Genomic DNA, 14,727 nt, shown 5'->3' on the forward strand with positions numbered 1-14,727 from the left:
TGGTTATAACATGACCTGTGAACACCAGAACCTATTCTAACTTTTGGACCAATGGGGTTTTGTCTATATGCATGGAATACATGGAAAATAATTTTTAGAGGAATTGAGAAATCTGATTGTGACACTTCACAAAGATGGAGAAGGATACAGGAAGATTGGTGACCAACTAAAACTCAGTTGAGGTACAGTGGCAGCTGTAATCAGAAAGGTACAGGACGGGCCACTAATCGGAGCCCTAATGGCCGTCCTCCTAACATGACGCCACAGACCGCAGAACGCTACTTGCACAATCTAGGTCTGATGAAACCAACAGGCAAATGCTTCAGACTTTCAGGCACAGAGGTTATCAATGTAATCGGAGTTTCTGTGACTGCTCAGACAGTGCAAAAGACATTGCATAACGTCAACCTCTATGGCCAGCGTCCAAGAAAAAAAACCTTGCTTGCTCTTCGGGCAAAAAAACTTTGCTCAAAAACATAAGAAGAAGCCTGATGAATATTGGGAGCACATTCTCTGGTCAGATGAGGTCAAGAGAAATGTGTGCGGCCGGCCGGCTCAGATTTGTTCGGCCAGGACTACCACAGTGAACATATAGTCCTAACAGTGAAGCATGGTAGTGGGAAGATTGATGATCTGGGTCTGTCTGCAGGAGTGCAAAAGGTGTTGGGGAGATGACATTTTATAATAGATGGCTCTGTGAATATCTGTGGATATACCAAAATACTGGCTGACAAGCTTGGCAGAAAATGAATATTCCAGCATGTGATAACGATCAAAAGCACACTGCCAAAATCACGCAAGATTTTCAAAAAAAGAAAATGATGACATGGCCGAATATGTCACCTGACTTGAACCCGATAGAACACTTCTTGGGTATTTTTAAAGAGCAAGGTAGAGTAACACAACCCTTTCAGCAAGGAGCAGCTGAAGAACATTGTCTTTGAAGGATGGCAGAAGGAACAGCTCTCCAGAAATGTGGGCAACACTGTTCTTCTCCTCCATGCCGGGGAAGATTGAGTCTGTCATCAATAATTAAGGTGAACATACATATTAAAAATGAAGTATTAAAAACATAAAGATTTATGTCTCATTAATGAAATGTGTTCTTTTGTGGCATTGGGTTCATACTATTGGGGCTTGTATATATAGTGAATAGTGTGTATATATATACAGTGAATCTACTGTTAGTTTTTCATTTTGCATAGGAGCACATACCCTACTGGTCAACTTAGAAGTAATGCAGTCACTGTAAGGTAAAACCATTTGGAATCATTTGACAAGTGATATTGCACTGGAAGATGAGCCGAGGTAGACAATACACTTCCTTCCCTGTCCTTCACTGTGCACCATCACACACCTCGTCTCACCGTCACACACCTCCTCTCTCCGTCACACACCTCCTCTCTCCGTCACACACCTCGTCTCTCAGTCACTCTGCCCCGTCACACACCTCCTCTCTCCATCTCTCCATCACTCTGCACCGTCACACACCTCCTCTCTCCATCATACACCTCCTCTCTCCGTCACACACCTCCTCTCTCCATCACACACCTCCTCTCTCCGTCACTCTGCACCGTCACACACCTCCTCTCTCTGTCACAAACCTCCTCTGCACCGTCACACACCTCCTCTCTCCGTCACACACCTCCTCTCTCCATCACTCTGCACCGTCACACACCTCCTCTCTCTGTCACACTGCACCGTCACACACCTGGTCTCACCCTCACACACCTCGTCTCTCCGTCACTGCACCGTCACACACCTCCTCTCTCCGTCACACACCTCCTCTCTCCATCACTCTGCACCGTCACACACCTCCTCTCTCTGTCACACTGCACCGTCACACACCTCGTCTCACCCTCACACACCTCCTCTCTCCGTCACACACCTCCTCTCTCCGTCACACACCTCGTCTCTCCATCACACACCTCCTCTCTCCGTCACACACCTCCTCTCTCCGTCACACACCTCCTCTCTCCATCACTCTGCACCGTCACACACCTCCTCTCTCCGTCCTATGGCTTGCTGGTCAGCTTGCGTTAACTTTGGAAGCGCAAAAGGTGAATTAATTAAGGCAGATGCCAAAATAACTCATCTGATAGTTGCTGTTCACTTTGCTCCAGACATGGAATGTCACTGGTGTTTCATGGACTTTTTTGCTGTTTCCTGAAAATTAAATCATCAAGGCTCACCTCATTTAAAGAATTGCCATTGTGTGCTTCTGTTGGAGAGTAGCTGGGACTATTTTGCCATTAAATGTTGAGTATTTCATTATATTACAAGAAAATACTATACCTGAATATTTTTTGATTTATTGATAAGCGCATTTCTGTGTGACCTTTTTTCCCTAAGGAAATTAGGCTACCTATGTCAAATAATCTCTTAATTTACCTTTCCACTATATGCTAAATAAATTCTTTCCCTACTATCTAGGGCTGGACTGGGATCCAGACGGCCCACTACAATCGGTTGGACACCACCCCTGCGGACCCTTAAATATGCATACTATTGTACTGTATAGTAAGGGCTGTTGACAAATGGACCCGTGTACTCATTCACTCTTGACCGACTCTCTAGTCATCAGAGGTGGCCGTGGAGTACACAATCTCCATACCCAAGTAGAAATTAATTTGTTTAAAGTAATTGTGAAAGAAAAAGCTCTGCTTTCAAAGTCAAAGTATATAATTTCAAATGATTGAATCCAATTTACGTATACAGGTAAGTTAGGTACATGATTAATGGACAGCATCGCCAAACAGTTTGAACTTCCTGCAGGCGGAGAGCTACCCCACAGATAGTTAGAACAGTAATCCCTACTATATCCCAGAGGTAACCACCGAACCAGGTTGAAAATAAACATGGGGCCTGTTGTTGGAAAGTAAAACGTTTTTTTCCTGTAGGCTAAGACACAAGCAGGCATATATTCACGGTGAAGCAGCTATTTTGCTTTACCAAGGGAACCTTTCTTAATAATTTTAATAATATTATGATGATATGATATGGACGTAGGTCACTCACAGCAAACATGACGTCGCCGATATTAACATTAACAATAACATTTTCACACAAATGAGTGCGATCCATGCCAAATCTCCCTGCGAGTTAATCATGAAGCTAACGTTATTCCATGCTAACCGCTTCAACTACACTCTCCTCCAGCTCCTGCTCACCGTCCCTCGGCCCTGTCATGCTACCGCTGTCCCTCCTTGGCTTCCCTGTCATGCTAACGCCGTCCCTTCCGTGTCACACACTTGCTCTTCTGCCTGGCAGTGGCCATGGCCAGTCACGTCTCCTTCTTCAAGTTCTACCTGCTGTTGCACAATGTCACCAAAAAAATAACCTACTGTAGATGTTGACGCTACTGCAGCCCCTGCAGCAAACGTCTGTTTTTTTTTGCACGTTTGGCAACATCTTCCTCTAGATTTAAAAAAATGAATTAGCCCTTCTGTTAAATTTTTTTTTCGGAGGGGAAGGCGTGGGGCCTTGTAAGAGATGTGATTTGGCCAGCCCCGTGTCTGTATAAAAAAATAACCAATGGGCAGCTGTCCTTGTTTCATGAATTATTTTTTGTAATTATTATTAAAAAATATGAATTAAATTAAAGGTATGTCGGCCCACCTTGAAAAGGGCTGATATGGCCAGATCACCAGTCCAACCCTACTAGATCTTATGTATCTTGCTTTCATGCGAGTTTATTAGGCCCATAGCCTTATATGTTAAATCATGTGGAGATCACAGCAACGATTACACTTTTGTGGTTTTGCTTTTATCAATCCACATGACATATTTAATCATTTCTCATTGACAATGTAACATCTTAAATATGTTTTATTTTTAATATTATATATATTTATTTATTATATATTATATTATATATTTATAAAATGCACTGATGGCTGTTGGACTCACTATCAATAACAAATAGCTTCCATCAATAACTCACACAGACAACAAAAATCAGCTTGTAATGTGTCTATCACAAGTCTATTAAGTAGCAATGTTTTTAGTTGAATGCTGCTCAGGGACACCTGAAAACTGCCTAGCAATTCTTTAGTTAGAATTAGTAATAGTTAGTAACCTTATAAATGTGGTAGGGAAGAATAACAACACAATTCTGTCACTGTAATCGGTCCACTCAGTGTTTTAACATGGTGCTGTTTAAAGCAGATGCTCTTCCTACATGTCATCTGGTCCTCGGCATCCTGTCCCTAAAAGTCGCAGATGAAGCCTGAAGTCCCTTACCTGAACCCAAAATTAGCAGGTACATGAAATGGGTCATGGATGGCCCAGCCAAGGGCTTGGTGCCAAGCACAACCTTCACACGAAACTAGGACACACCAAGAGGTCATGTGGCATTTGATGGCAACGCATACCACCCAAAAGCCCTCCATCTGTAGTGGTGCGTTGAGCAAACCAAGCACTTGAAAAATGTTTGGTGGATTCCTGACATTCAAATGTACAGCATTGTGTTCAGCTGTTGCATGTTAAGCCTAAGAGCAGTTGCTTCCAGGTGGATCGGTTATGAGCACACCTGGGTGTTGGACGAGGGTTTTGTGTTTGTGCTTGTGCTCGTGCTTGTGCTTGTGCTTGTGTTTGGTGTTTGTGTTTGTGTTTGTGCTTGCCTTCTGAGGATGGAACCAGAAGCCTGTGCTGAGTACGATGATAAAAATACTGTTATGAATGACAGATGATGACGATCTAATTTGGTAATGTATTATTATTATTATTATTATTATTATTATTTGCCTTCACTCATTGATTAATTTCCATGAATGTTGTCAGTTTCTTTTGCTGTCATGCCCTTGTTGTTCAACATTTGCTGTAACCTGCTATTTGCGCTTTCTCCTCTATGCTGTTCAGTCTTATCAACACATGCAAGACAGTACAACAGATAATGACTGTCAAGAGACAAACTCCCAGCAGAATTCTAACTGGTGCTTTTAAATAGACGCACTGACAGATATACTGTTAAATTCAGTTGTTTGTCATATGACTGTTTTTCATGTCACAAAGCTCATAATTGTAGTAAAGAGTACTCTTAAAAGGGTCTCCTCACAGTATCTCTTTAATATGTGTGGTAGCACAATATATTTTTTTTATTCAAATCTTCTGGCTAAGAAACCATGTATGGCAATGACGTCATTTTTAGGTAATCTGTCAATAGAAATGCGGTATGTTTACTATAAAGGTTAGGGTGTGTATATGTATGAGCGCATATATATATATATATATATATATATATATATATATATTTACACACACACACATATCTCTCCCTGTGTGTATACATATATATGTCACCATATGATTTCTTTCTAATCAATTGTAAGCATGTGTGGTCTCTGGATCTTGCATTTGTCAACAGAAGAGCGTAAACACGTGTTTGATGGCTTCTAAGAATGGAATCGTCCCTCCTCTCACAGGGTTGATAAGCAAGGTCAGGCTGAAAGGACATGGCCGTGGCCTCTGATTGGCCGAGCCGCCCTGTGAGTCACTGCAGTGGCTGCAAAGTCCCGCCCCCTGTGCTGAGTAAGGACAGTGGTGGTTGAAAGGCGAGGTAGGAGGAGGGGAGGGGACGGAGGAAGGGAGGGAGGGAGGGCAGGAACCCTTCCAAAAGGACACAGAGTTCTCCAATCACAGCGGCACGCAGTGTCATCGTTTCTACAGTCTCTCAGGTAACGGGGCCTCATTAAATTGCATTTCAGTGGATACCTGCCTCTCCCTGCCTGCTGAGTGTCTGTGTGATAGTGAGTGTGTGAGTCTGTGCGCATGTGGGCATGTGTGTGTGTGTGTGTGTCTGTGTGTAACACTGTAAGGGCTCCAGAGACATCCAGCCCTTGAGAAGCACTAGAGTCAGCCCTGAAGAATCACCGGCAGCCATGTTTTCTCCATTGCAATTATCCACACAATAGCCACCTACCCCTATAGTAAACTGAAGATAAGGCATGGCAATGGGCTAATTCACTGAATACAGCTTGAAGGTGATGCACCTCTAACAAGCTACCTCCCCCCCCTGCCTTAAGGACACCTTGAGCTCAGGAGGGAAGTGGATCCACAGTGAGATTGGGGCCTTAAAGAGGCAGTGAGGGTCTAAACGTAGGAGCTAACAAGCTAACCTTTAGATTTCACCGAAAAAGGTTTTTTTTCTAAAACTAGTGAGCTAACTAGCTAACAGCCAACAGACTTCCAACAACAACAAACAACAACAGCTGAGATGGCATTGACAAAAGCTTGCTCGGTAACATAATATGTTGCAAGAAAATATTGTGATGATGTGCTGTAACTGTGTTCTTAGACTTGAAGAAGTCTAAAACTAGACTAAAACTACGTAGTGGAGTATTGTAAGTCTGAGCAGTTAGTGGGAAAGACAGTAGGAATGTACTATCATTTGACCATTTTCCATGAAAATGAACCAGCTAACCGTACAATCATCACTGAAAACTAACATGGTGTGTCTTTAAATAGACAATAGCAGCTGGGCCACCTGACAGCTGGAGACGTCACCTCTTGTGGAGAAAGCCTCCCTGATCCCAATTCACATCAAGTGTCTGCACTTCCTCTGTTACGACATGCCAACATACATCCAACTCTGGTGTAATTACTGATAAGTATGCTTGGTTACAGATGCATTAGACTGGTACAGCTTAGGTAAACACAAATGAGTCTCAACATCTGGCTCAACACACATACATGTGTCAGGGTGAGGAAGAGTTGGTGCACAAGAGTTTTCATATGAAAACCCTGGTGGCTCGTGCTTTTAAAAACATGGAGTTTTTGATTATCTAACAGCATAAATACATGAACCGATCTTACTTGTATAGCCAAATCAACCAAAATAAGCATGACACACTAAAAGTAGGCCCAGCCAGTTTGCTGGTTATTTGAAATGCCTCTAATATACAGGCAAGAGTGTAACTGGCTCCTTATTCTTTCCTCTGGATCGACGGCAGATTTGCAGCCAGCAAGAAGCGACTGTGCCTTCCCCAGAGACTGTTTACACCAATACATTACATTAAAACCAAATCAATAGCTAACCAGAACCCAAGGTGGCACTGCAGGAAGGGAGGGAGGGAGGGAGGGAGCGAGGACATACATTTGAGCCCTCGACCGCCGACGAAAGCATTCGAATATTGAAATGAGAGGAGCAGGGCCACAACAACAGCTTCAAAATCCAAAAACATGGATTGAAAAATGAGACAAAGCTGGTGGAATCAGTCGTGTTCAGATAAAAGATGTTGCCCCCCCCCCCCCCCCCCCCTTCGTGTTCTATATTTTAAATTCATAGATACAATGTACTTTCTTTACAGGTGTACTTAGGTTTACGGTTAGCTGAAGGAAAAGGATTCATATGTTATCAGACTGTATATGTTAGTTTGGGTTAGGGAGAGTAGCATGCTATAAGGTGCCCTTGCATGAGAAGTCTAGGCGATTATTTATTTACACCTGTGTAAGTAAGCTGGAATAAGGACACTTAATATAAAGTGGGAGCAAGCTGTCTTACATTTTTAGATTTCGTATTCCCAAAATAGCTCAAAACCTTCCACCTTGACATCCATATATTTTGCCTTTGTGGAATATACCAAATAATTCTTAATTGGGTATTAGTTTGACAGGTAATGTGTCTAACAGCTGCAGTCTAGCTATGCTTTCAGTGAATTAAATATTCAGGGGAATGGAACAAGATGGAGGATGAACTGGCAGCAGACAGACCTCTGAATCTCTGGCATCACAGTGTTCTGTCAGTGACAGCCACTGTGAAAGGCTCTTGGGACTCTCACCTCTGCAGTGACAACCACTGTGATAGGCTCTAGAGACTCTCACCTCTGCTTAGGAGAGAGGTGACAGTGGAGCACAACAGAACACAGGTCCTGTGCCACAGCCTTTTAAAGCATCCAAATGATGTTATACAGCTGAATAGGAACGTAGAAGAGTCCACTTTCAACCCCTGTGATGGGTCAACATATGGAAATCAGTACAGCATGGTAAATCTTGATGAAGTCAATGTCATAAGTCGTGAGATACAGATGGACAGTACATGGAACTCAAATAGGTTTGAGTATGTCTTGCCATGTCCGTGAGAAAGACACTGAACTGAAAACGGCTCTTTTGGGCAAGACACTGCATCCTGCGAGGCAGCCTCTGTCATTGGTACACAGATGATAGCCATTCATTTAAGTGAACTGGCTTTAGTGTCCTCAGTGTCAGTTGGTATGAATGCAGTTCAGTCACTGGTGGACACCATCTAACATCAGTTCCATACAGACAAGTGTGACGGCCCAGCTAACCCCGCCCATGGGCAGATGGGAATATTGGTGTTGTCCTTGTCTCTGCTCAGGTGCGCGTGATTGGGCTGGAGGATATAAGGGCTACAATTCCAACATGGCGGTCTCTCTCTCCTCCTCGCGGCTTTTGTGCTTTGTTTGTTGCTCCTATACTGATCCACACCACATTTTGGGTTATTCCTCTACACTGACTTACACCACACGTATTTAATGTTTATTGCTTTACTATTCCATTATTTCTAGTCTGTGTTAAACTCCTATTATTTATTAAATTCACTTCTTATTATTGAAATTGTGCGTGGTCTCCCCATTTATGTTGCGTACTTTGAGCCGGTACGTAACACAAGGCACAAGTGATAGACAGAGCAGAGCAGATATAGTTTTGTTTTGATTATGCTGGGGGCCCTGTGGCATTACAGCTAGTGTCTGCTCTGAGAGAGTTCGTTCTTAAACAATAGTATAAAGGTCAAAAAAGATGTAACCTGCAGCATAATAAAGGATTGTAGACTTGTCTCTACAAAAAGACAAAAAAAACAGAATACACCAAAAACAGGTCTAAGAATCTAAAACAGGTCTAAGACTGCAAAACAGGTCTAAGACTCTAAAACAGGTCTAAGACTGTTCAGGACCCTCTGCCATAGGGTTCTTTTGTAGAATCTAGAAGGTTCTATGGCTGTCAGATGTACTGAAGCATTACACTGCAAGGAGGCCATTTAAGGCAGAAAGGACCTCTTTGCCCCCACACAGCGTGGAGAAAAACAGTTGATGTAGAACCTTCAGCTTTTTAAATAATCCATTAAGATCCCTGTTTCTAAGAGTGGAACAACTACGGGCATGGTCACTGAAAGCAAACCTTCCTTCTAGGCAACAACCACAAGGAGAATGTAAAGGCTGAGCTGCCGCCTTTTCACCCGAGGGTTTCAGATATGTCACTGACAGCCTGACATGGGCAAAGGGTCTACTTCTGGACCCAGACAGGAAGTGACACACTAGATGTGGAACATTACATTTACATTTAGTCATTTAGCAGACGCTTTTGTCCAAAGCGACGTACAAGGGAGAGAATAGTCAAGCTACGAGCAATAGAACCTGGTGTTAAACAATAAATAAATACTTACTTTACATAAGAAATATAACAAAATGAAATAAAAAGAAAAAAGAAGTGCAGAAATGTAACTGCTGTAATTGCAAGTTACGGCACTAGTCGAAGTGAAACAGGGGATGGGTGATGATTTTCTTTTCCATGAGGGGACATTCAAAGAGTACAGGCCACCTTAACTTTAGCCAACAATCTCATTATGGCATGAATACAGTTAGCATGTTACCAATGTCAACAGAAGACATACATTCCCCACCATCTTAAGCATGTTGAGGCCTAAAACAAATCGTATGTATCTCAACCTTCCACCCCAAAAGGTCAAGAGGTCAAGAGCCATGTACAGTAAAAAAAATTATTCATTTGGAGATTCAGGTGCCAATAAACTAGCATCGCCCATTAGGCTTACATCCACCAGTTGTGGTACTCATTGCAGTGATGGAATCAGTATAGCATGGTAAATTATGATGAAGTCAATGTCATAAGTCGTGAGATACAGATGGACAGTACGTGTGGTGAAACAGACCTAAGGTGAAGACGTCAGTAACACAAGACCGCTGTTTCTGCAGAGCAATCTATAAGAATGGTTCTGTCAGTGTAATAAATGATAACTGCTTTTAACTGGATGATAGACAAGAAGAAACCTTTTCCTTTTCTTGAGCAGCTTTGTCTAAAGAAGATCGCTCAAGACTTGTTCTAGAGCCACGGGTCATAGCCCAACACCTGATAGTGCTCTGCTTGGAGCAGTAGATCACCGGGGCCATAAGTCAGTATTTCAGCAACTAAGGGGGGGGGGGTCAGTCACAGGAGGATGATTCTAGAAACATTGAGGTCAAGGGGTCTTTATGCTGAGAGGAGAAATATTTCTGTCTCGTGTTCAGAGATTGACAATTTATGTGAAATCAGTGTTTGCTGACCGTTGTGTGATTGACTACTGATTGACGTTCAACCATAACTGGCCGAGGCTGGCCAAACTCAAGCAAACGACTGGAAGAAGTCAATACTAAAATCAGGGTAGAAACTGTGTAGTCTAAACCCAGCTTTGAACTAATGAGCTCTCCAGCTAATAATCAAATGAAATGACTTCTGGTCATTTCGGGGCTGAAAATACACAACAATGTGGAGGCAGCTAAAAGCAACCAAACTGCACAGTGAATGGCCTCGGTGGCTCGTAGGAGGGACAGGCCTGATCCTCTCCCCTTTACATAACTATGCGCCATCAAAATGAATGAACACAAAACTAGTTACTTAACTAAACAGTACTTGCATAATGTGGCTTTAAGTAGTCTAACGACAGATCACTTGCATCAGATGGAAAAACACACACACACACACACACACACACACACGTGTACACAGACAGATTCATATACGGTACACAGAAACACAAAGTCAGTGACTGCAGACCTGCTCTCCCAGGCTCTCGTATATATCCGTCCCTTAATCCAACACACTCACCCAGGGTTGTTGGAGCGGCTGAATTTGGAGCAAATCTATGGCACCAATGTGGCATAGATATGCATTTCAGTCAGTGAAGTTTTCACTCCAGTCAGTCCAGCATAAAGAAACACCCACTCTTGGACAGATGAGTCTGATCATTTGTGGCTTTAAAGGCACAGTCCTTGATTGTAATCAATTACACATTTTTGTCGAATTCAGCACAATTCCCCTCATGTTCTTCTAGCTGTCCACCCAGCTTGTGCACTCAAAAAACTGGTGCTCTTGCAAAGACCTGGCTCTGTCAACGGGCTCAGGCCAAGCCATATTCTATTCCGGCCAATCAACAATGTTGCTTCAGGTGCGCGAAAGGGTCACAGTTATATGTGATTGGCTGTTGAGCATGGACCAGGATTGAGCATGGATCCGCCCCTTCATGGCCCGACTATGCACTGAAACTGAAACTGCACTGACTTGAGTGTGGATGCTGCAATTGCATGTCAGGAGATGGTGATTTGCGCAAGCTCTGAATATCTGTGTATAAGATTGGTTGCAGCACAGTCCTCTCGTCTTCCTGTCGTTCTAACTCGAGGGACCTCGCACGTCTACTGTATGTGGACCGGTGTCAAGTTGTGCTCTGTCATTTACAAAAAATGTGGATTTCAGTCAAATACAGCATGCACCATTATTACCCAGCTTTACTATAACAAGTGTAGATTTCACTGTATATAGTATGATTCTAGCTATTGCAACCAAAATGACAATCAGCATCAGATGTGATGACGAGAGAAAAAAGTAGTCCTGCGACCTTATGCTGAACATTGTATTTCGAACGCATGAGCGCTCCCTGCCGTGCTCTTCTGAAGCGAACCTGTGCTCTGTAAATGATGCACATCAGATAAAGAGGGAGCGGTAAATAAGGAGCGGGGGTGCGGGGCCAACAGCATCCTGGCCACTGACGGCCTGCTGACAGATAAAAGCTCATTTTGCGTGCGCTCAGCAACAGAGATCAACCGTCCTCAGCCAGAGCCGGAGCCAGTGAGGAAACATGAAGGGAGATCTACTGGAATACCAGCTAAAGCAAGCACAACTGTCAAGTCATAGCTATTCTTCAGGACTTGTACTAGAGCCATTGTAATTAAGAGAGACAGTATTCAAAATGATAGTTTCTCTATCATTTAATGAGGGCCAAAACAAAGTAATGCTTTTGGCAACACAGCCCAGATTAGAATGCCAACAATCCGAGAGCATTGACACACAGTAGGTTCTAAGATGGGGTCTCTTAAACTAACGTCAGCCTGGTTTAAGACTGAGCAGTCCTATTTACTGCAGCGTACACTGTCTTACCGTTAAAACGGGAACGGAGGTAACCTCCAGATGAACATGATTCTATCATGACATCGATATCTGAAATGATGTTTATCTTGAGTAGGAATACAGATTTTTGCAGTGCTTTTACGAACGTTTGTGTAAAAGTGTAGTTCTTAAGGTTAGTGTAGTACGGGAGTTGTTTCCGTAGTTAAGGCTCCCCAGCATAAGCCAGACAGTCCATACAGGAGAACCTAGCTGCCCTTGCTGATAGAACCACATCCTAATTATGATGAGAGCATACTGAACAACATACAGGAGAACCTAGCTGCCCTTGCTGATAGAACCACATCCTAATTATGAAGAGAGCATACTGAACAACATACAGGAGAACCTAGCTGCCCTTGCTGATAGAACCACATCCTAATTATGAAGAGAGCATACTGAACAGATGGAGTAGATAAAGGCTGCTGAGAAAAATGCTTAGGATCCAAAAATGTCATCTATCAGGTTACCTGAGACAAGGAGCACAGCTGAGTTGATCTGACAAACATGATGTTTCATTGTGTGGCGTATGACGTGGCTATGCAGGCATAAACTAAATGTGAGGTCGCCTAACAGGGACAGTCACTTGTCACTTTAGACACCAGCGGATTATTATTGGTCATCAGTCATGTTTATTCCATGTTAATACTAAGCCTATATAATACTATAACGCTACATAACAATCATTATATTATATGGCTACTGGTTCTGTGGTGCTGTACTGAAGTACGATCACTGGAAAACAGGCTGAAAAATTGCTTTCCTAAACAGAATGCTATGACATCAATGCTATGAATATTTTCTGAAGCGATTCTGTAACTGAATGAAATAAAATCATATATCAGTTTTAGGTGAAGGCAGACTTGGAAGTTACTTCACTGAATCGAATGTTTGACTGCAAGTGAGTTAAGTCCCACCTAGTATTTGAAGAATGTAGGTTTGAAAAAAAGAAATACAATGATATTCTAAAATGTACGTCATTGAATTTCAAAGATAAAAACACAGGTTTCTGTTTGTGATCGTATAGTTTTGAGCTGCCTCTTTGAATTTGCACCATGCAGGTATCAGCCTTTGACCTCGCTGTCATCCAGTACATTCAACCTACTGATGCCCTGAACATTCGTCACAGCCAGGAGAGTCACATGCCAACACAATACCACATATTTCCACAGGCATAGGCTCTATGTGTAGATCTGTCTCAGCTGTGAAATAGATACATCTGTACCAGTATGACCAAATAAGGATAGCAAGTATTGAGTAACTGACTTGCATGTGAGCATATCATGATGCTGCCTGGCTGTTTTTTGGGGCAAGCTGCATGTAGAGAGGTTTAAAATGGGTCCTCTAAGCCAGACAAATGCTCAGTGCAAGTATTGAAATTTGGTCAGGTCAGAATAGAACACCAACAGTGATGCACCAAATACTGTTTGATCATTCAGCCAGATCTGTCTGCACAAGAGAGCCCCCCCCCCTCCCCCTCCCCCGGCCCCGAACCCCACCGCCATTCAAATGATCATGACACACCGTCAGCCACACACACAAACAGAAACAGAGCATTTCAACCCATCCTCCCTCAAACACCTCGCCAGAATCTTTGTGTCATGGCGTGTGTGTGTGTGCGTGTGTGTGTGTGCGTGTGTGTGTGTGGAAAACCCCGGTGCCGTCTGGGCCAGTGTGAGAGTGTGAGTGTGAACAGACTGATGAAATATCTGCAGTAAGCTGCCATGTTGCTCTCCCAGTTAGCTTTCTGAGAGCATCCTCTCCACCTCCTCTCCTCTCCTCCTCCTCCTCCTCCTCTCCTCTCCTCCTCCTTCACCGCCTCCAACACATCACACAGCCCTGATGGCACGCATGATGATTCTGCACCGTGATCACATTACAGGGGGGGAGAGAGAGAGCGGACGGAGGGTCCTGGGGGCTGGGACTCTGGCAGCAGCAGCCAGCATCCGTCGTGCGTTAGCGTTAGCGCAGTGCACACTGATGCTAGGCTAACAACACAGCACCAAAGCACGCGTCACGGCACGGAGCAGCACACACAGCTCACTGCAGGTTTAGCCGTCTGTCTTATCCAGGCAAAAAAAAAAATACTGTCACCGGCAATTCTGAAGCATGACTGCACCGCACACTGCTGAGCGCGCACACAGACAAACACACACACACACACGAACGCGCGCACACACACACACACACACACACGAACGCACGCACACACACACACACACACACACACACACACGTATAACACCACACAGACACTCATATACACATACACTTACCACTGCATATATATATGCACACACTCACACACTATTCCTGATCAGATTGATATTATGTCATTATCAACCATTTTATCTAGTTGTACTGCAGAGAATCTGCTCCCACCAGCCAAAGACGACTGCATAAGGTCAGTCTATGAGTACCCCCAACAAAACACAGCAATCCATATTAACTCCCTCTTGCCTTGACCGACCTAATGCAAGACTATTACTGTAGAGACAAGCATCCACCATGTGAGAGACCAGCTTTCTCATTCTTCCCAGAGAACTCGTGCTAGAACAC

The 14,727-nt window shown here is 43.5% G+C and overlaps 1 protein-coding gene across 1 annotated transcript in view; it reads right to left on the minus strand.

Moving 5' to 3' along the window:
* The window catches only part of LOC105901494 (spectrin beta chain, non-erythrocytic 4-like), a 42,957-nt gene that overhangs the window by 26,208 nt on the left and 2,022 nt on the right, over positions 1-14,727 (minus strand).

Source organism: Clupea harengus, unplaced genomic scaffold (assembly GCF_900700415.2).
Source record: "Clupea harengus unplaced genomic scaffold, Ch_v2.0.2, whole genome shotgun sequence".
NCBI lineage: Eukaryota > Metazoa > Chordata > Actinopteri > Clupeiformes > Clupeidae > Clupea > Clupea harengus.